Consider the following 24,986-nt stretch of genomic DNA (forward strand, 5'->3'; position numbering starts at 1 on the left):
CTTCTTGTAATGGACTCTGCAATAATATGACTTTCATAAATATTATAGCAACAGCTTCACCTTGAAGCAGTTGAATTTTACAACATAAGTTAATGGAGAAATGAAAAAAAAATGCAGTCATATCTGTATTGTGTTGTGCCTACAGGGTTCAAATAAAATGAGATTAAAACACTGCAAGTTCAGGATATTTTGGCCAATTATTGCTAAGGTATTCAATAAATACTCTCAACCCCCAAATAGGATATTGGGAACAATAACAAAGCTTTCTAAGTGTGTTTATAGAAAAACAAATTAAGAATATAGGAGACATACAAGAAAATCAACTATTTTTGCACATTAAAAAAATACAAACAAACAAACAAACATTTCACTCCTGCCATACAATTAAAAATCATTTTTGCTGCAATGGTTGAATACCTCCTAATTGACCAGCCCTTCTTCTAAATAACTGTAAGTTATTAAAAAAATAATCACACAACTAATTGACAGCATTAGAGAATAAACAAAAGCAGGAAGATACTGGAAGGGTTTTGTCCCTTGTCAGAAGGAAAATATACTGAGTTACTTACTATTTTTGTTTTCCTCAAGGGCAGGCTCCAACTGTACCCAGTGGGTTAGTCAAATCCAAAGCAGAAGTCGTACAGCCTTTAAAGAACTAAAGGACTATTTTGGAAGTCCACAAAAAAGGAAAATTTTGGAAAGAAGGAACATATAGAGAGAACCCAAATCTTTGTATAGATTCTGACCAGATTTCTGTAGAATGCATGTAAAGACACAATCCAAGAAGTCAGGTAAGGCTTAAATTACTGAGCTGAGTAAAGCCTACTTGCTGCCTGATCAAAACAGCAAAAAAGAAAATTATCTTTGAGAAACATAACAGAGTCCAAAGTCTACAAACCGTATTATTCATAATCTCTCTCTTTTTTTTTTTTTTAAGATTTAGTTTATTTTGGAAAGAGCACAAGGGAGGGAGGGCCAAGGGAGGGGGAAAGGGAGAGAAGCAGGCTCCCCCCTAGGGTTCTATCCCATGACCCGGGTATCATGACCCCAGCAGAAATCAAGAATCAGGGGCGCCTGGGTGGCTCAGTGGGTTGGGCCGCTGCCTTCGGCTCAGGTCATGATCCCAGGTCCTGGGTTCAGGCCCCACATCGGGCTTTCTGCTCAGCGGGGAGCCTGCTTCCTCCTCTCTCTCTGCCTGCCTCTCTGCCTACTTGTGATTTCTCTCTGTCAAATAAATAAATAAAATCTTTAAAAAAAATAAAAGAAATCAAGAATCAGATACCCAACTGACTGAGTTACCCAGATACCCCCATAATATTTGTTAGAATCCAAGGTCTCCAGGCATATAAGTAAAATAGTAAATGTGATTCAAAATGAAGAACAACATTAATAAATGAAGACAAAACCAGAGGTAATTTAGATGTTGGAATTAATACACCATAAACTATTATATCTGTTCTCAAATATATAAATGAAAATATCTTTGTTATAAAAGGAAAATAAGAGCTGAAAAGTACAATATAGGAAATTATTAAATTAAATTATTGAATTAAAACAAACAAAACACTACGTGAGTCTAACATAAGATTGGAGATGACAGAAAATTAAGAGTGAAATTAGATCAATAAAGTAGTTATCCAATGTGAAATTTAAAAAGAAATAAGATGGGGAAAAAATAATGAGCATAATACCAAGGACTTATAAGGCAATACAAAAATACTTGGCCTATTCTCAACTGATGACCAAGAAGAGGAAGAAAAATCAAATATTCAAGGAAACTATTTTAAGAGACAATGGCCAGGCATTTACCTCAGATTATTGAAAGATGGAAATTACATTATGAAGGGGATTAGAAAGGAACAATCAATAAGAAAGAAAATTATACCAACCACATTATAGGCAAGTTTCTGAACTCCAAAAATAAAGGCAGTATCTTAAAAGGGGGCAGAGAAAAATTACCCAATGTATAAAAGACTAAAGCAATTTGTATAACTGGTTGATTTTTATAAAAAAAGTGAATACCAGAAGATGGTGGAATAATATCTAAAAACTGCTAGAAAGAAAAAAAAGCAAACAAATCCAAATCAAAAGAAAACAATAAAGGAATTTTACATTCAGTGAAAATCACTTTAATATGTAGGTTAAATAAAAGACTTTCCAAATATAAGGAAAACTTACATAATAAAAAATATTAAAAGAAGTATTTCAAACAAAAGGGTTAGGGTTAGTTGCAGTGAAAGAAAGGACACTTTTATTGTTCTTGATCTTTTGAGAAAGCTTTCAATATTTCACAATTAAATATGTTTATGTTATATGTTATAAATATATGTTAGAAATATAACTGGATTTTAAGGAAAGAATAAAGAGAATAGGAAATTAAAAATGTTTGAGTAAAAATAAAAAACTATGTTTTTCATCTATGTTTCTTAAAAATAAATACGACTAAAGTAAAAATTATAAGATTGTCTTATAACACTTGTGAGGAACAGAGGCATAAAACACATGGTAACAATGGCATACAGAATGGCAGAGGTAATAAACTATTGTACACCATTGTACATTTTCTACATTTTAAATGAAGTTGTACAGTATTAATTCTAAGTAGACTGTAAAAAGTTATAAATGTAGATTATAATCCTAGAGCAATAAATAAAATAATAATAAAATAATGCAAGGAGATAAATGCTAAAATGTTGAGAGAAAAGATGATTCTAATTGAGTGTCTGAAAGTTCAAATAAATAAAGAAAAAGAAACCAAAATTAAAAAGTAGAAAACAAAAAGAGAGAAAGAAAAAAGAAAATTCTAGACATAATACAGCCAAAAGGATTGTAATTTCAAATGATAATGACTAAACACTCTCATTAAAAAACAAAGAGTAAAAAAAATGAATAAAGTTGTAAAACCTAAGTGCATGTTGTCTTCAAGGACAAGTTTTAAAGATACAATACAGATAATTTGAAAATAAAAAGAGAGGCTTATATCATGCAGTGAGTAAGTATAAAAACAATGAAATGGCTGCATTTTTATGGAATATAGAAGATTTCTCGACAAAAGTGCTATCAGAAATGAACATTTATAAAAGTGTCAAGACATCATGACGACATTAAGAATCATAAACCGTGCCGAATACAGAGCTTAATAATAAATTAAGCAATATTTACCAACTTAAAAAAATAGACAAAGCATTATCCTCATTAAAGATTTTTAAAACCCTTCCCTAAGTATTTGATAGAATTAAACAAAAAAATCTGAAAACCCACAGATGATTTGGAGTATACTATCAATTACTTTGACCAAACTGACATTTACAGAACACAGAACTTGCTAAGAAAACTTTTTTCAAAAGCACAAATAACACTCACCCAATCTCGACCATTATCTTTGTCATAGAACAAACCAATAAATCCAAAAGATTGAAACACTGTAGAGTGTATTGTCTGATCAGAAAGGAATTAAGATAAAAATAAACAACATAAGCAACCTAAGACAACCTCAAATAATTAAAATAATCCATGAATGGAAGATATATCAAAAAGAAAATTAAAAAAAAAACATTTAAGTGTGAAAGATGACAAAAACTACTTATTACAAATAATTAGGAAGCAAAAGTGCATTCGAAAGTTTCCTTAAATTTAAAATACTTGGTGTAGAAACAAAGTGCACATTACTATTTGTGAAATCTAAGATGTTTAAATCTTAGCTCATTTATCAGTAATTGTTTTAATTATACCTGAGATGTCACACGCAGCAATTATATTGCACATATGCATCATGTTGGTATGTGTTGCAAGGGTTGTAGGGTACAATCTTTGAGATACAAACTCATTATTTCTTACAATTCTCAAATCTTTCTTTGCCTTCTTATTCAAAGAATAAAACATTCTGAAAAAATTTTGAGTAGCCCATTGTTCATATATCTCTTCAGATTTACATTTTTTTATTGTTTTTTGAAGTATTCTATTTTATTTTACTGGAAATAGAAACCTAGTTGGTTATATATTACTTTTTTTTTCAGTGTCATATGTGCACTAAAATGACTAAGGATGAAAAATTAAAAATATATATATTATAGAAATCACTAGAACAAATGAAGAAGTACACCATAAGGACCATATTTTATAAAAGTTAGAAGTAAAAGTTATATTTAGGTTAAAGCCTGGATATTTTATTGCTTCATCAGTTCAACTATTCTTCCATATCTCTTCCATTTCACAGTTCCAATACAGTCAGTTGTACAACATCAGAGAGACCATAGCTTTGCCACAAAGTTCCCAAAATCTGTTCTCACTGAGTATGTCTTGTAATCTATTATTTTGTTGTGCACCCCATTGCAATGCTAAGAGCAATTACAGTGGTAAATGGTAATGTGTCTATCAGATACAATTTCATTCGATACTTTGTTCCCTCTTATCAAGAACAGTATGACATAGTTTATACAAAATGCTTCTTAACCCCATTTCATGTATTATTCACAGGAATTTTAAGGAACATTTAAAAAATCATTCCAATTAATTGACTGCATATTCTATTATATATATATATATATATATATATATATATATATAGAGAGAGAGAGAGAGAGAGAGAGAGAGAGAGAGAGAAAGAGAGAGTTTGTTGTTAAAACATAAATTGCAAAGGACATCTTAATCTTGGTTACATCTATTACATATATATGGATATATATTTACAATCAACAGAGCAGACAAGCAGGCAATTGTAAATGTGTTTTGCCATTGTCAATACAGGTTGTGAGAAATGATCAGAAAATGTCTTTTAGAAGAGGTAATAAATAATGTACACATGGACATTTGAAAAATGAAAGCATTTTAGCAAGTTATATAAAGAGAACTGGATGAGCCAGAAGGAATAAAAAAATGCCTAAATAAAAGGAATAGAATTTGCAAAGAACCAGAAGTAAATGGGAGCATAAATTTTGGGGGAAGAAAAAGTAATCTAGAATGAATATCATCTTTTCCCAGATGTCATATAAATGGAAAGATATAGCTTATCACCTTTACTTCAAACTTCTTTCACTTTGCATAATGCATTTGAGGTTCATCTACATTGTTGCATGTATCATTAGACCATTTATTTTAATGCCTAATAGTCATTCATGGTGTGCATACAGCATAGATTTTACCTACTAACTGATTAATGGACATTTCATTTTTTTTCAGTTTTCAGCATTTATAGATTACCAAATGAACACTACCACTACAAATATTAGCTTCTAAGCTTTTGGGTGAAGATGCTTTTCTTTCTTCTAGGTAAACACCTAGGTATGGGATTTTGGGTCATCCGATAAGTGCATTTTTAAATTTATTAAGAAACATTTTTGAAGGTGGCTATAATTTTTGCATTTCCACCTGCAGTATATGAGTTACCGCATCCTTATCAGTACTTTACATAGTAAATTTGTTTTTTGTTGTTTGTTTTGGTTTTCCTTTGCTATTCTAATAGGTGTACAGTGGTACTCACTGTGGCTTGAATTCCTCTAATGGTAACTGGAATAATCTTAGGCAAATACTGTCTCCATTAGGTAGAAACATGGAGTAGTTTATTTTTTCTGCCTTTGTAGGAAGACAGGGAAATAGTTTAGAAGGACTATATAATCATGAAGGTAACTGAGCCACCCAGGTGCCCCTGGCCCATCCTTCATTCTGCTGATCAGTCAGGCTCATTGTTGAAATCAATTCCCTTACCCTTACCCAGCTGCTTTGTTTTTGTACCTATTGCCTCTCTGGATTCCAAGACTGTCCCAGGGTTCAGAGGAACTGATTTAGTTTGCTGTCTGACTTGCTCTTTCTGAAGTTTTGGTCCTTACTAGGTATGGGGGAAAGGTGAGTGGATAAAAGCAAGGATTCAATAAAATACATCAATAGTTTTGAAACAAATTTCTTGACAATAGGAAATTTCTTTCATTAACAATTTGAAGTAAATTCTCATTAGTCTCCTGTTGGTTTGTATTAACATAGTTAAATAAGACTGGTATTCAAGAGTCCTTTTATTCAAATAAAAGACATGTTAGGGAGGACTTTAAATGTGCTCTATGTTAGTAATTAGGCTAAATACCATTTTAAAAAACACCCAAGGTGCTTAAAGTACATGGTAATATATACTTCTACATAGTGATATGTAGAAATATAAAGAGGTAATTATAATGACATGTAGAAAATCTTAACATTGAGGTACTTATAAAGTGCTTTGAAAGCGTAATGAGGACCAATTGATTCATCTTGAGATTCAAGAAGGAATTTTCTCAAGGACATTGCCTCTGAAATTGGTCTATAAGATGACTGAGAAAGTGTTAACAAGACAATGAATCCTCAGAAATGGTGAGAAAATTAAAAAAAAAATACAAGTAAAGTAACAGAGTTGTGTAGTAGCACAGTGTGGGAAGAAAATCTGTTAATTCTGGGTGTCAAAAGTTGGTAGGGAAAGTGTCCTGGAATAAGATAAAGACATTTGCGAACATGAACTCTTAGAGGGTCTTTTAAGAAGAGTAAAAACTGGGTGCCTGGGTGGCTCAGTGGGTTAAGCCTCTGCCTTCGGCTCAGGTCATGATCTCAGGGTCCTGGGATCGAGGCCCGCATTGGGCTCTCTGCTCAGCGGGGAGCCTGCTTTCTCCTCTCTCTCTATGCCTGCCTCTCTGCATACTTGTGATCTCTCTCTCTGTTTCAAATAAATAAATAAAATCTTTAAAAAAAAAAGAAAAGTAAAAACTCATAAGTTGATCTTAAAGATCAGCAATTTTTACATTTTTGTTCTTTTCCTTTGAGAATCTCATTAAAGGTTTGGTCTCCTTTCCTAGAAAAATCTCTATTTTTACTTATACACCCATATGAATATGTATGTATGTGTATTTAATTGACTATATATAGATATATAAAAAATAGTTATCACTGGTCAACTAGAAAAACAAGTTCCAACTATGTGGGTTCATTTATATGTAGATCTTTTATAGGACAGTACAGTAAACATCTGCTTTCTTCCTTATGATTTGTTTAGTAACATTTTTCTCTAGCTTACTTTACTGTAAGACTATAGTAGGTAATACATATAATATATAAAATATATGTTAATTGTGTTATCAGTAAGGCCTCTGGTCAACAGTAAGCTATTAACATAATTTTGGGGGAGTCAAAGTTATATGCAGATTTCTGACCATGTAAGGGGTTGTCATCCCCACCTACTATGCTGCTCAAGGGTCAATTGTATATATAAAAACACTATGTTTACTTGAGTCCACAGATGGTGTATTTCAACTCACTCATAACCACCATCTCCAGCTCCTTATGTGGAGACAAGAGATTGTCATTGTTTTAAGCAGAAGACTGTTCCTGTCTACTGAATTGAGAAAGAAATTTTAGTTACAAAACTAGATGTGGAAAACATCATGAAGACAATACCAATAATTCAAATGACAAAAAAAGAGCTACCTGTCTAAACTTTGTAGTAATGTTGAACTCAGCTTGTCAGTTGCACATAAAAACATGGCTTGTGACATAAAAAGTTATGTTAAAATATTTACTTGAAAAATTAAATGGGAAAACCAGTAGTTCATTTTATATATATTATATATACATATGTGCACTTTGACAAACCTATCACCCTATATATAATTCTAGCAAATGGGACCAAGCAGATTTAAGAGTTGATACAGTTTCTAGAATTAAATTGAATTAAATAATTTGAAAAACATTTATAATGGTAATATATTAGATTTTTTTTTTAAGATTTTATTTATTTATTTGACAGAGAGAAATCACAAATAGGCAGAGAGGCAGGCAGAGAGAGAGGAGGAAGCAGGCTCCCTGCTGAGCAGAAAGCCCGATGCGGGGCTCGAACCCAGGACCTGGGATCATGACCCGAGCCGAAGGCAGCGGCTTAACCCACTGAGCCACTCAGGCGCCCCAATATATTAGATTTTTAAGCACCAATAAACAAAGTCTTCCCACGAATAAATCTAATAAATTAAACATGCTTTCTAAACATGTCAGTGGTATTTAAAAATTTACAATTCTCTTTTATCTTTAAATCTGAAGTTTGAATCTGTTACTCAATATTTTAAATTTTATTCATAAGAGTAATTTATTTGATACTCTATTACATATTACACTTGGATCTCTTAAAGATACTAAGTGATTAAATGTAGAAATAATTCCTGTGTTTTATTAAAATGCATTATTTATATTTATATTTAACTTTAAATTCTCCAGTCTTAAAGAAAATATTGCACTAAGAAAATTATTTTATAATCCTAAACAATGTTTTACAAGTCTCCCAAAATTGAATTAGGGTAAGTTTCCTGGTGGGCTGAAATTCTTTATAGTCCTGAGAATTTGATCAGGATACAAAATTTGGGCCTGTAGAGATTCAAGGACATATTTCCAATGATTATAAGAGTCAAGGTTGAGTCTTCCTTTATAGAACGTAAGGGAGCTGCCAACCCTTGCTCCCTCAGTGTAGGAGTGCCACAACCCAAGTAAGTTCCTATGCTCAAGTGTCAAAATTTTTAATACTCATTTCTGTCTTGAGAATACAGCTCCTTATCCAAGTTCATTTATCATTGTTTTGAATTCAACTATTGATCACTTCTTTCTATTCTGAATTATACCATATTCTTCCTATCCAAGAGAATGTGACATATTATTAGATTCTGTATGTTTCTCATGTTTGGCCCAAAAGCCATGTTCTTAGATCATTCCTATAACAAAAGTCTGATTAAAGACAGTAGGAGAACCAATAAAGTGAGTAAATAACTTTTTTATTTTTTAACAAAATCTACAGAGTCCTAATAGTTCTTGTTTGAACTAGACTTTTCTAACAAAACTATTGTTTGAAAAATAATGCAATATCATTTATTGTGGAGTGGATAAAGGAGGATAAACACATTGTGATGATTTTCACTTTGGTTATTATGATTTTGCAGTTCTCTGATATGAGATGTATTAATATTTTCATACAGGTACCTGAGGTACTTTGACATTGGAAATCTTGAGTTTTAGGCATTTATTTGATTCCAAATATATTTTGTAGTGTTTTGAGTTTGCAGTTCTGTGTTTGAGACTAGTTGGAAAAGTAAGGTTTAAATACATGTACAAATCTAACCACAGGTGAGCTCCACGTGATGGGCCAATAAGGGCAAAGAGATTGACAGGTTCCAAGAATGTACCACTGGACAACACCAAGGTTTACAGGGAAACACCTAGGGGCACCTGGGTGACTCAGTCGGTTAAGCATCTGCCTTCAGCTCAGGTCATGATCCCAGGGTCCTGGGATTGAGTACTGCAAGGATCCCCCACGTCAGGCTCCTGGCTCATTGAGGAATCTGTTTTTCCGTCTCTCCCTGTCCCTCTCCCTGCTTGTGCTCTCACTGTCTCTTAAATAAAATCTTAAAAAATAAAATAAAATAAAAGGAAATATCTAGAAAGCTATGAAACAGACATGGAAGAATCATATAGACAAGGATATTCCATGGGATTACTGTTGAGCTGGAGTTTAGTTAAATACCTCTGTGAATACAGGAAAGTCTAAAAGACACATAAAAGTCTTTAGTGCAAAAAAAAAAAAAGTCATTAGTGCAGCAGTGGCATATATACAAGTGAGTACATGTATACCCAATGGTTGCCCATATTAAAGTGGGCTATTTTCTTGCAGGCAGGGTGGGATCTAAGAGTTGTTAATAGGAGGTAACATGTCAGCAAATACAAGATTATTCTTCTACTAAGTAAAATCACAGTAAAACCTTAAAGCAGAGGATTTTGAATCCATATTGAATTGCATTGGCGAATTATGAGTTAAAATGGTATTTTCATCTTTGGTTGATGAAAATTTAAGAAGCAGTTTTAAAAGTACTGACTCTGGGCTTGGTGCAAAAATCATTTAAGTTATAATTGTTTATATTGCTTAATGTATAATTTGAGTCCAGGAAATAATTTACATTATCTGGTTTTTAAACATACTTCCTTTTAATAAATAATAATAACAATGTAGCTCATATTCACTTTTTGCCCTGGCTACTAGAAACTTTGGAGTTAACTTTGTTTTCTGCTTCTGCAATTTTCCACAGACAGTATTTTCTGCTATAATTTTACTCTTCTTTTTATTACATTCAATTGTGTTCCTTTGTTATGTTTATTGGACAGGTGCTTTGTTTATTGGACAGGTGCTTTAATATGACCCTTTTATGTGTTTAATAAAGCTTCTATAAACATTCTTGTACAAATCTTCTACTGACATTTAAAAAAAAAAAAACATTCTTTTGGGAAAATACCTAAAAGTGAAATTGTCAGATCATGGGGTCGATAAACACTTAACTTTAAAAAACAAGACAACAAAACGTAAGGTGTTTGCACTAATTTGCCCTAGCTCCTGGCAGTATATGAATGAGAGAATTGCTTCTTACCCATGGTCACCAAAATTTGTTGTTGCCAATCTATTTAAATTTTAGCACCTCTGGTCCATGCTGAGTTGAATCTATTATATCCCTGCTGACTGATGATGAATAATGATGCTGAATACATTTTCATACACTTCTGCATATTTTTCTTTGTGGGATATCTGTTCATGTCCTTTGTTAACATTTTATTACCTTAAATGTCTTGTCATTGATTTGAAGTATTTCTTTTATATTTGTTGAATATCCCTATCTAAGGTTATGAATATACTCTATATTTTCTCCTAGTAGCTAGCTATATAGCTTTTGCCCATATTTATACTTAGACTAATGAAGACCATAAATTTGAACTATAAATCTTTATGCATTAATATATGTTCCGTATAAGATACCATTTGTAGCTTTTGTCTCAAACCCATTCTGGTTTGATCCCTCCAACTTTGTACTTTTTCTTATGATTGTTTTGCTTAGTCTTCTTGTTTCATTTTCTCTGTAAAATTTAGAATTAACTTTTTAATTGGTATGAAAGTGTTGGGATTCTGATTGGAATTGTATTACACCTATAAATCAATTTGAGGTCAACCACCTTAAATTCAATTAATAATGATGGTGTTTTGTTTATGTATTTATTTTTAAGTTTTGTCTCCAATGTTTTATAATTTTCAGTCGAAGATTTGTCATTCATCCTTATTGTTATGTATTTTGATTATTTCAAAGGTTGAAATTTTATTTTCCAGTTTGGGGCTGCAACTAACTATTTAGGAATAAAACAGATTTTTGTATGTTGAGTTTGTATTCTATGACCTTCTTAACCGATCTGTACATTCCACTCATTTAAAATTCCTTGAAACATTTTCTATGGCACAAAATATTATTTATTTTGTTGAATATACTCTATAGCTGTTGGGTATAGTGTTTAACAAATGTTGATTAGTAAATCTGAGAGACAGTTTTTGTTCAAATCTTTTATTTCCTTAGTGATTATTTAGTTTACCTATTGTATTAATCATTATTATAGTGCTAACAAATCTCTGTGATTACAGGTTTATTTTTTTTCTTACCTTTAATATCATATGATTTTGTTTCATTTATTTTATTTTATTATTCTTTTTTTTAATTCTTTTTTCACAGAGAAAGAGAGAGAGGGAACATGTAAGAATGGGAGGAGAGGCAGAGGGTGGGGGAGAGAGAACCTTAAGTAGGCTCCATACCTAGCATAGAGGCTGACTTGGGACTCAAATCTCACAACCCTGAGATCTTGACCTGAGCTGACCTCAAGGAAATCAAGACTCAGACACTTAGCCAAATGAGCCACCCAGGAGCCCTGTTTCATATGTTTTAAAGCACACTCACTAAAAGAATCCTTGTTAGGATTCTTACATCTTTCTTTATTATTTTTTCATTTTACTTTTATGAAATTCCACTTTTTAAATCTTGATTAGTACTGCTTATCTTGACATCTATATTGTTCAATATAATAGTCACTAAATTTTTTTTCATTTTTAATGATTTTGTGATGTATCTTTTCCTACATTTTTACTTTCAACCCTCCTGTATGTCCGTACTTAAAGTGTACCTCTTGTAGACAACATATGCATAGTGTTTATATTTTAAAGCAACTATTTGCTCTTCTTTTTCTATTTTCTTCATCTTCTTTTCCTTTTTCTCCTCCCTCTGACTTTTTAGAAATTCCTTTCTGATATCTGAATAAACAGATAGATAGATATAGATATACTATTATATTTATTTCAAGGCTTTTTACCTATATCTTTTTTGATTGGTTTTAATGGTTGCTTTAGTGATTACAATATGTGTTTTTAAAAAAATACTCAATTTACAGAAAGAGAATAGTATACTACTTTATCTGACCCATTCAATAACGCATGAAAAAAAGGTTATAAAAAGTACAGTGAGGGAGAGATAAAACGGTCTTATTTTCAAATTGCATAATTATGTATATGGAAAATCATTAGAAAATAAATAAAAAATACCAAATCTGGTGGCCAGTATCTGTTTTTTTTTTTTTTTCATGTCTTGTCTGTGTAATGAACATGGTGATTTTACATTGCATACATCTGTCTTCCTTTAAAGGGTGTTGAGATTTATTCTGTCAGACAGTTAAATTACTACAGAATTTTCGTATCCTACAGGGCTTGATTTTATTTTTAGAGCAGGTCTTCTTTCCTTTGTAAATTATTCCTACTATGTAACATTTATTTATTTTCCTTTCTCCTAAAGCATGGGGTTTCTAGAGGCTCAACTGAATTTCTTAGATGAGTAGTGAAGTCTCTCCATTCTGGATAGTCTAGAACTCCAGCATTTATCTGAAATACCTGATCATTCGCCTCTAAATTTCACAGCAACTGCTCTCTGTTTCGTTGTGAATCTTGCACTAAATGTGCACAAGGACCAGCAGGGAAACCAAACAAATGCCATCCCCCACTCTGACTTAACTCCATCCTCTCCAGCATCTTGACCTAAGAATACTAGCAAATTAGTCATCCCAAACTATAATTTTTGCCTTCCCAACAGTACTTTGCTTAGATTCCATTTTATCCTGATAGAGAGCCAGGTGATCCTGTATCTAACTTTGTCATTTTTTTGGTTTCTTGATAAGCACAGATTGGGTGGATTCCCCACACCCTCCAAATTAATGTTTAACTTTAAAAGTTTGTTTCTGTTTTACCTAGTCTGTGAGGGCTTGATCCTCATTTCCTCATTTATGTTCCTCAATAATTTTTGTCTATAACTTACAAAAATATATCATATGTAATATATTCTGAGTATTTCTCAAACATGTTGAAATAATAAGATCATTCAAAAAGTTCCTAGGAATGAAAAAAACATAAATATAAATATAAATATAAATAAATATATATATACACACAGATATTTAAATTAATATAATACTATTAAGAGTTCCAGTAATTATAATAAATTTTTCTCTATTTTAACACAAAATGTGACAAAGCACAAAGAAACAAGGACTATTTAACTAAGGTAAGCTAAATTAATCTTGATCAGTAGATATCCGAGTGATTTAATTAGAGACACACAATTTATAAAATTGGAAGCTTAGAAAATCAGATCAAAGTCTATGATATTATTTATAAATATAAAAATTATAAAGGAAAATCCTGAGGAGCTGATCCCATAACTTTATGTGATAAATATTTTTAATTGAATATGTAAAATCCATTTTTTCTGAACAAGTTAAATTCTAGAGGTTCTTCTCAAACACACAGAAAAAATGTTTCATCAAATATCTGGGCATCTTGTAATATGGTCAAGTTGACACCTGAAATGAACCACCACATTATTTTTGTTTTTTCATGTTTTACTTCAATAATTATTTTATTTTCTTAATCTTGCTTAATACCTTCGATAGTCTTTCAAATGGACTATCTATTATTACACCTTAGCTAGTACTCAAGATGTTAAAGATATCAACATTATGATAATGACTCAGACATGGGAACAGTTACTTAATTATATATGAATTTATGAGTGAGTATGTCAGTAAACTGTTTAAGCTTTTCCATATATCCCTGACTAGTGTGAATGCTGGATATCCATTATCCACCTGTAACACAACCATCTGGTAACAGATAACCAAATTATTACATTAAAACATCCTTAGATAAAAGAGGTCTGTCTCTAAGGAGTGCTCTACCTAGGGCTCTCTCTTCAGGCTAGTCAAGCAATTTGAAGCAGTTCCCTCACCAGTGACTAGTAAGAATTTGATTTTAAGGGAAATTGTGTGTTCTGGGAGAAGTCTTTAAAATGATGTCAGGGTCCTTATTGAGGTAGATTTCTGGGACTATTTCCAGTCCCAGTGGAGAATTGGAATCTTCATTAATAAACCCTAAGGTAATGTACTTTTTTTGTACTGGATCTACAGAGATATATTAAGGTGAAGTCATAAGGTTAGTACTTAAAAGTTAACCCTGTACATAGCTAAAGATCACAGTGAACAGGAGAACTGATTCTAGGATCCTCTGCTAACAGAAACAAAATTTTTAATATCCTTCCAAATTTTAGTCAAAAGAAACCCAGTGTTTTGGTATTTGATGTAATAAACTTAGAAGATGTAAGAAAAGAACATGCATTGGCTGAATCATTTTAAAAGATACTTACATCTTTTTGGGGCGCCTGGGTGGCTCAGTGGGTTGGGCCGCTGCCTTCGGCTCGGGTCATGATCCCAGGTCCTGGGTTCGAGCCCCACATCGGGCTTTCTGCTCGGCAGGGAGCCTGCTTCCTCCTCTCTCTCTGCCTGCCTCTCTGCTTACTTGTGATTTCTCTCTGTCAAATAAATAAATAAAATCTTAAAAAAATAATAATAAAAGATACTTGCATCTTTTAAAGTACCAGACTAGAAAATATATATGCCATTATTTCAACACATGTATTTATATTTGTATTTTCAAAATAGTTTTTAAAAATCTAAATAATGATGCGGTACTTAAATATACTTCTCAAGTTTAGATGCTAAATATTTAAATTTAGCACAAAAATAATCCTGATGACTTATATTATTTCATAGACAAAATTATCAATAATTAATTAGACAAAATTATTAGACAAAATTAGACAAATTAATTAGACAAAATTATCAATAAATACACCTTTTTCCATGGTTGAAATGATTTTGCATATAAATTACTTTTCAGTCCTAAAAATATTTTATTTCCATACAATTGACTGTCAGAATTATGATTTAATATATATCAATGAGATTATTACCCCATGAGTTAAAAGACTGTATAGATATAAAACTTGGTACAAAAATAGTTATTTTTTTCAAATGTGTGACTAACAGCTACCTCTAATTTATAAATATACATTTGCCACAGGATTTGTTACTTTGGGGAGTTTTTAATGTTCATTTCAAAAGACATCACAACTTAGTCAATTTAAAATATACAGTTTTTTTATATTTTGATTTCTTACAAAATGTTCTCTCAATTTAAGGAACATATGGCTCATTTTTTTCCTATCAACCTGCTGACTAAATAATGAAACACCCCAAAACGTTTTAAAATACATAACCCAAATGTTATAAAAGAACAATGGTTTTAGTAGAAAGCTGCATTTATAGACAGACACAGAACAGGTTAACATCCCAAGTGTTACAAATACCACACAGAGAGAGCAGTGCATTGTGCAAACAACTAAAGAGGAGGAAAATTGAAATAAAAGATGTGCCAATATGGTACAAAACAGAAGAGGACTTACTGCTCTTTCAGTTACAGGTTTAGTTCCGAAGAATGCTTTCAGATTTACAAACTACACGTATCTTCTTACCACTTTCTATCATGCTTTAATATGTTGTTCCTCAATAAGGTGGGTATTATGGAGGGCACAGATTGCATGGAGCACTGGGTGTGGTGCAAAAATAATGAATACCGTTATGCTGAAAAAAAAAAAATAAAATAAAAAATGTTCTCACCTTCAGGGGTGCCTGGGTGGCTCAGTCGGTTAGGCGACTGCCTTCAGCTCAGGTCGTGATCCCAGGGTCCTGGGATTGAGCCCCACATCTGGCTCCTTGCTCAGCAGGAAGCCTGCTTCTCCCTCTCCCACTCCCCCTATTTGTGTTCCTTCTCTCAGTGTGTCTCTCTCTGTCAAGTAAATAAATAAATAAATAAATAAATAAATAAATCTTAAAAAAAAAAAAAGCCATAAAGAAATAAAATAAAGTTAGAAAAAACAATAACAACAACAATATGATTTATTTTTAGGATAGTACATTCCTTTTAGAAAGGTAGAAAAGTAGAAAAACTTTATTAAAGTAGAAAAACTTTAATAATATGACTTCGATACTATGCACAAACTCTATCTTGCATATTTTACTCATTAATTGATGTTTCTTCATTTGCTAACAAAAAAATTCAGGTGTATTTTAACTTGTACTCATAACTTTACAAGGGAGTTATAAGGATATGGTCTTCACCTTCTAATGTAAAACTTAGGATGATTCATTACCCCCCAAATTAATTTTTTCTACAGTCATTTATCGTCATCAAGTTTCTATCCTGTGTCAGGTTAGTCGTGTCATGGCAATTGCTGCATCCTCCATAGAGTGACTTCTCAATGACAAGACATGCATTTTCTCAAGGTCACATTATCCTCCAGATAGTTAAAACAGTGCCACTCTACCCAGCATGCATTTATATGCATAGGAATGATTTGGCTTGCTTTAAAGCATATTTATAGTGATGGGTGGGGAGTAAGTAAAGTTGTGCTTAGTGTAGAATTCTGAGTCCCATTGATAATGGAACCCTAATATGCCCCAAAATGACAACCTCATGTCTGTAGGTCTGGACTGTTGTGGGAACGAACCATCCAGGCCTGCAATTCCCTGGTAGGCACTGTTTATATTTCAGTGATACAGGCACCTGAATGTTAGTACAGACCTCACAGGGATCGCTTTGGGCTCTCTTATTTCCTCTGACACATACCTTCTCTACCTGTACCAAAAAGCAAATTATTTTCTGTTTCATTAGCCACCTTGTACCAGAAGATTAGTCAAAAGAAAGAGCGATGAATGCAAACTACAAAATAAATATGGAACACAAGAATATCACCTGAGCTGGAGGAAAGGAGCCAATGATGATATAAGCAGTTAAAGCTACTGAAAAGAGGGGGCCTGGATGTTTTTTTTAAATCGAGTGAACCTGGGTGGTTCAGTAGATTAAACATCTGCCTTCAGCTCAGGTCATGATCCTGGGGTCTTGGGATCTAGCCCAGTGTTAGGCTCCTTGCTCAGCAGGGAGTCTGCTTCTCCTTCACCCTCTGCCTCTACCCCCACTCATGCCCTGTCTCTCTGTCTCTCTCTCAAATAAATAAAATATTTTAAAAAAGTTATTGCATAGAGCTCTACTAAAACCAAGAGAAGAAATAATAACCAGAAATAACCATAAGTCAAAATTGATAAAGATCCACTGTTCTTAAAGAGATGTTTTTTTAAAGTGTGAGACTCACCATTTTGTTTTTTTGTTTAAAGTGGTCTAGTCGGCTCAATTAGTTAAACATTCATTAAAAACAAAGAATGTGCATAGAGTTTATGAGCTTGGTGGACTACTTTGACTCGAGCTGTAATGTTAGTCACTCACAGAAATAAATCATCAGGGTTTAGTCTGTAAGTTACAGTTTGCAAAGCACTGTTGCTGGGCACTGAATTGTGACACCTCTCGAATTCTTATGTTGAAGCCCCCACTTCAATATGGCTAAATGTGGAAATAGGGTTTACAAGAAGGTAATAAAGGGTAAATGAGGTCACAAGGATGGGGTCTTAATCTGATGGGACTGGTGTCCTGATAAGAAGAGGAAGAGAACCCAAGATCTCTCTCCACACACACAGAATAAAGACCCTATGAGGACACAGCTAGAAGGTGGTGGTTTGCAAGCTACAGAAGCCTCACCAGACACTGAAGCCTGATAGTGACCTTGAACTTGGACCTGTAGCCTCTAGAACTCTGAGGAAATTAATTTCTGTTGTTGAAGCCATTAATTCTGAAAACCTGTATTAGCCAGGCTAATACAACTGTCGTATTTATTTTTATTTGGCATAATAATAAAGCAAAATGTCTAACTATTATTGTTTTGTCAATAGTGGAGGTAAGGAAATTAAGTGTCAGAAAGTTTGAGTGATTTGCCTCAAATCACCTAGGTAGTAAGTGATGGATTTATGATTCAAGATCCATTCCTTTTCATATAGAAAAACTTTATATTTTACCAATCAGCCCAGTAAGACACCACAAGTGGAAAATAGCCATATCTGGGTGACTCAACAATGGCATTTTCATATGTGAGAGAAAATATTTTGAAAGAAACTTTTCCTTGAAATTAGAGCAAAATAAAAATATCGAAATGTACAGCTGTAATATAGTCTGTCAATATTTTTTAAAAATTGGAGGGTAATGAAATGATATGAAAGTTACCACCATGAAGATGGTACAGATTTAAGCCTTATGGACTTCAATACATTGAAACACTGTGAAAGGAAAATCACTGCTTTATGTCTTTTTGAAGCAATTTGCTAAACATGCTGCACCCATTTTGACCTGCAAAAATCTAACATAAATTTCTGTTAACGTCTTCACACTTTCTGAAAGATATTTCCATATTGATTCGTAAATCTAAAAGATGTCTGTATCAATTCCTATGTCATCTGAATTCTCTTTTTTGGATACCTCTTGATTTCACATTTCCTCACACTTGGCTACTTACTGGGGGAACACTGTGGTTTTGAAAATTCATGTTGGCCACATTTATATCTAATTAATCTCCATATGCTAGAGTTACTCCCAACAAATTATATGGATATGTATCCTTACAGAGAATACAATTTCTCATAACTACGCCCCCACGAGTCCTATTTTTGAAGAAATCACTCAGTATAAGTAGCAGAGCAGTTAGGATAGAAACTGTTTAAAGAGCATACTTCTGGTACCATAGCAACTATAACTTCACGAGGCTCAATCCAGAGTTTATATGGAAGCAATAGAATACTGACACTGATTTTTTCCAGTTTGATTTTCTTTAATTTTTGAAGAAAATCACTAAAGAACAGATTAATGAGAAAACATAACTCCTCTCTGTATTATCCTGTGGTGGTCTGAGCCAAGAAATCGGAAGTTATCTTACATGTCACAGCAACAAAGCAAGTAGTATCTAATGTGAATAGCTAGCCCGTTTCTCTCTAATGGTACAGATCCCTTAGTGCTTATATTTTGAAACCGTAAATTTAATATAAGTTCATTTTAATAGTAACATGGGAAAATATTAATCATGATTATAAGGATATTGCACATTTTTCCCACACACGATCTCTTAAATGAGATGTAAAAACAATCCCAAAAGCAAATAAATTAATTTTTAAAACACTATTTTCATTGCCATGTTTCAAAATATCCGATGCATAGTAAGCTTGCTTTGGAAATACGTATTTGACAATTTCCAACAAGCCAAGGATACAAATTAATGAATTGAAATAAAATGTAATGTATAATTTCTGGGACAAAGGACCTCGTTTATGAAGGAGATGGACAATTAAAAATAAGAGAAGAACAGATATAAATATTATGAGCAATTCTGAGGAAATGTTTAATTTTAAAGTGCATTTGTAACACACAGTACAATAATTCTACCAGAATTTTTCAGCATCAATTACTTTAAGTAGGGGGAAAAAACAAGTTAGAAGATGTTTCACTTTTTTGCATACAATATTTTATTCAGATTTTAAATAATCATTTTTCTCACCTGAATTACAGTTAGATAATCTCATATAGTTTTGGATGAGAATTGTGAAAATTGCATTTAGTTACTTCACACTCAGAAAGCCTAGCAATCGCATGCAAGTTCATGCAGTTGATCTGTGATAAATACTTTGGCATATGTTAGAAATTCTAAAAGAATAATTTATACCAGGCACAACATCTGTTTAAAAAAAGAAGACTTGCTAATCAGATTCCATTTGCTCTTTCTGTGCTCATTTTTCAGGATGGCAATGAGAGGAACACTAGGCTACTGCACAGGTGTGCCATCTACATTACAAAATCACATCTTGGCCAAAATTCATACACACAACTTTGATTTTATTCCCAGAAATGTTCTGGCACGAAACTATAAATGACAGGTGGATTTAACTTATGTGGGAGTTTGAAGGGAAAAGGTCTTTCTTTCTTTAGTACTATTAGAGTGTTAGGTGTGAATGTCCACCAGGCCTTTCTTATTAAGCAGGCTAAAGCTCTACCCTACCTTACTCCTCTAGCGACCAATATATATGTTTGTATAAAACATATATATTGGTCGCTAGAGGAGTAAGGTAGGGTAGAGCTTTAGCCTGCTTAATCTATAAAGAACTTAGCAAACTCAACACCCAAAGAACAAATAATCCAATCAAGAAATGGGCAGAGGACATCAACAGACATTTCTGCAAAGAAGACATCCAGATGGCCAACAGACACATGAAAAAGTGCTCCATATCACTCGGCATCAGGGAAATACAAATCAAAACCACCATGAGATATCACCTCACACCAGTCAGAATGGCTAAAATGAACAAGTCAGGAAATGACAGATGCTGGCGAGGATGCGGAGAAAGGGGAACCCTCCTACACTGTTGGTGGGAATGCAAGCTGGTGCAACCACTCTGGAAAACAGCATGGAGGTTCCTCAAAATGTTGAAAATAGAACTACCCTATGACCCAGCAATTGCACTGCTGGGTATTTACCCTAAAGATACAAACGTAGTGATCCGAAGGGGCACGTGCACCCGAATGTTTATAGCAGCAATGTCTACAATAGCCAAACTATGGAAAGAACCTAGATGTCCATCTACAGACGAATGGATAAAGAAGATGTGGTATATATACACAATGGAATACTATGCAGCCATCAAAAGAAATGAAATCTTGCCATTTGCGACGACGTGGATGGAACTAGAGGGTATCATGCTTAGCGAAATAAGTCAATCGGAGAAAGACAACTATCATATGATCTCCCTGATATGAGGGAGAGGAGATGCAACATGGGGGGTTGAGGGGGTAGGAGAAGAGTAAATGAAACAAGATGGGATTGGGAGGGAGACAAACCATAAGTGACTCTTAATCTCACAAAACAAACTGAGGGTTGATGGGGGGAGGGGGTTGGGAGAGGGGGGTGGGGTTATGGATATTGGGGAGGGTATGTGCTAAGGTGAGTGCTGTGAAGTGTGTAAACCTGGCGATTCACAGACCTGTACCCCTGGGGATAAAAATATATGTTTATAAAGCTGTAAAAAAAAAAAAAAAAAAGAAAAAGAAAAAAGAAAGGATGAATACCCAAGTTTTGTAGCAACATGGATGGGACTGGAAGAGATTATGCTGAGTGAAATAAGTCAAGCAGAGAGAGTCAATTATCATATGGTTTCACTTATTTGTGGAGCCTAACAAATAACATGGAGGACAAGGGGAGATGGAGAGGAGAAGGGAGTTGAGGGAAATTGGAAGGGGAGGTGAACCATGAGAGACTATGGACTCTGAAAAACGATCTGAGAATTTTGAAGGGGTGGGGTTGGGAGGTTGGGGGCACTAGGTGGTGGGTATTGTAGAGGGCACGGATTGCATGGAGCACTGGGTGTGGTGCAAAAATTATGAATACTGTTATGCTGAAAAAATAAAAATTAATTAAAAAAAAAACATACAAACTTGAAATAATCTCCGTGCTACCAGTTGCAAGCTTCCTGAAGACAGTAACTCTTAAAATATTTAAAACCTGTCACAGTCTTTAGCTTAGAGTGGGCACTGAATTTGTATGTATGGCTGGAATGCATGTGACTGAATCATGGGACAGCAATAGCCTCTGAAAGGGACACAGATATATTAATTTTTACATCTCCTGCATTTACCCTGTGGGCACATACTATGTTTGACCTATGCATCTACCATTGCTGATGGACAAAAGAGTTCTATGTGTCACCCTTTCTACCATTTTCATGGTAGGAAGAAATATTCCAAGATGTCATACATTTTCTTTTAACTACTATTTCCTGTAGGTCTTTAAAAATAAGAATATTAAACTATCCCTTACAGGAAAATGGTGTGAAGGAAAAGCAAGTAGAATTTAGATCTCACAGGCTCTCTATGCCTTAAAATATTTGTTTGGTTTAGGAGAAAGAAATAAAAAAAAAATACTTGCATATCTTGAAAGAAAAGATATTCAATGAGCTAACATACTTGTCATTTCATAAAAAAATAAAACTAGAATGTACATCCGACAAATAAAGAGGTCATTGGGCATAGATTTTTAAATTGTATTCAAAGTCACCTAAGACCATGTAAAGAAGGTATAAATTGCATTGCTCTAAAGTACCATAGAATTGTTAGAGGCTTTTGTCTTATTTTTCTTTGGAAAAGCTGTTGACATGTAAATGAGCTGAATTTTTGTAGACATCTAATATCATCAGATTCTAAAAATCAGGAAGAGAAATTTTTTTCACAATGAGTTAGCCTTTGAAGTTTATCAAAATCATAAAAATCAGACAAACAAACCAACAAAACAAAATCAAGGAATGAAGAAACTGCCAGGGTCAAGAATGGCTTAAGGAAATAAGGCAAGTTAATGTAATATGGTATCCCTGATGGGACCTGGGAACAGAAAAGGGACAGTAGGTAAAAAATTAGAAAATCTAAATGAACTACAGATTTTAGTAAATAAAGAGTATGAAATTTGGTTCATTAATTATAATAAATAAGCCATATTAATAAAAAATGTTAATAATAGTAGAATCTGGATCTGGAAACCTTGTGTGGTATATTCTTGATTTTTTTGTAAATATAAATCTGTTTTTAAAAGTGGAGTTTCGGGGCGCCTGGGTGTCTCAGTGGGTTAAGCCACTGCCTTCGGCTCAGGTCATGATCTCAGGGTCCTGGGATCGAGCCCCGCATCGGGCTCTCTGCTCAGCAGGGAGCCCGCTTCCTCCTCTCTCTCTGCCTGCCTCTCTGCCTGCTTGTGATCTCTCTCTGTCAAATAAATAAATAAAATCTTTAAAAAAAAAGTGGAGTTTAATAAATATAAATGAAAACATGTATATCAGGACACACATTTTCCCTTTCTCCTTGAGTTTTGATAAAACTCCACTTGGCACTGGCCATGTCCTTAACTCATTCCATTGGAAGGTCCCAATATTTTGTATATTTGTTTCTTGATTGTGGAGTAAGTGTTTCCCCTTTTCTCTGAATTTGTCATGAAAATTCTTCTCAGACACAATCTTTAATCTGTAAAAAATACAAATACTAATCATGCTATGGTTACAAGTCATCCACCCCCTCCAAAGATGATACTTCTGCAAATAATAATAATAATAATAATAATTGCATAAAGAAGTCTCACAAACCACTTAGAGAAATGAGTTACAAAAAAATTCCACAATAATAAGGAGCAACATTCCCAGTTAGCACATACATACATATAAAATAAATCAATGTTTAAAACTTTTTATTAATAGAAGGGACTCCATCTTAATTCAACTTACATAATTAAAGATGATTTCTTGACAATTTAAAAAGAGCTTCAAAGAAAAATTTGAGCAAATATGATAACCTGTGATTCTAAGGTAATATTGGATAAATACTCATCAGAAAACAAGTTATATGTTCCATAGAGGGGAATAACCTAATAGGAAAACAAAATTTAAAAGCACTCGGGGATGTTCTGAAAGTAAGGAGGGACCAGTTAATGTGATGTTGTGTTCAACTGAATGACTGTTTATTTTTTTTCCAAATGAGAAAACCAATGCAAGGAAGTGACAAGGGAGGGTCAGGGTGAAAACAAGGAAAAAACTGTAATCCTCACCCATGAAATTTATTCTGAATAAGGTAGAAAGTGTGGGTGTTGGCAAGTGGAGGATAAGAAATATATAAAGTTGATAAAATCAATATATGAACAATGTCAGCAGGGATTAAATGATTCTTGGTGAAAGTAGACTATACAGAAATATGATAATTGGAAAGGGATTACTAAAAATCTATATTTGAATTTGAAAATGACTGCCCAGATTTCTGACTTAGGAGAATAAATAAATGGCAATGCTATTAATTAGTATTTTCAATAGAATAGGATGAGCAGATCTGGGGAAAATTGCCCTTAGTTAATGACAAGTTTAAATTATTTGTGTAATAGAGTTTCCCTGTACATAGTTGAATATGAAAATATACAGATGACTACTTCAGTTTGGGATAGAGACATATTTTTATTGGTTATTATTCTTGGCAGGGTGATTTTTAGGTAAGATGGAGAATTCCCAGGGAGACTATGTTCTCTGAAAACTAAGGACAAAATACCGTATCAACACTTAATAAGTGTGTGAGGAGAAGTAATCAACAATATGATAGAAGGGATGGTCTGAAAGTGGGAGAAAAGCTGGCATTGAGCAGTGTTATTTAAGAACATCAAGTCAGGGCACATGGTTAAGCATCTACCTTCCACCCAGTTCATGATCTCAGGGTCCTGGGATTGAGCCCCACATCAGGCTCCCTGCTTAGTGGAGAACCTGCTTCTCCCTCTCCCTCTGCTGCTCCCCCGCTTGTGTTTGCTCTCTCTGTGTGTCAAATAAATAAATAAAATCTTTAAAAAAAATTTAAGATCATCAAGTGATGAATGTTAAAAAAAAAAAAAAAGGAAGAATACAAGAGTATCTTGTGCAAATATAAAAAATTTAAAAATGGGACAGAACCAGAGGAAAACTAAGGCATGACCATGATTTTTCCCTAATTGGAGGAAACTTGTTTAAGTAGCATGTCTGGGCATCAGCTATAATTCCTTGAGGTTCTGCTCTTTGCACTGTTGTGCAGAAATGAAAAGCTGAGGGTGAAAACGTGAAGATAAACAGACATTCAGGCTTCACACAGCTGAATGGAGCCCAGAGGCAGAAGATCCTAAAACTTCCTGAGTCAGAGAAACCTCAACAAGAAGGTAATGTTTGTAATAAATCTTGGAAGGAGAACCTATATTTACCTGGCAAAGAGAACTGAAAGACAGTATTCCAGATGGAAGTAACATGTGTAAATTATAAGTTTTTGTCAGTAAAAGCAGAAGGTGCTCTGT

Source organism: Lutra lutra, chromosome 1 (assembly GCF_902655055.1).
Source record: "Lutra lutra chromosome 1, mLutLut1.2, whole genome shotgun sequence".
Taxonomy (NCBI): Eukaryota; Metazoa; Chordata; class Mammalia; order Carnivora; family Mustelidae; genus Lutra; species Lutra lutra.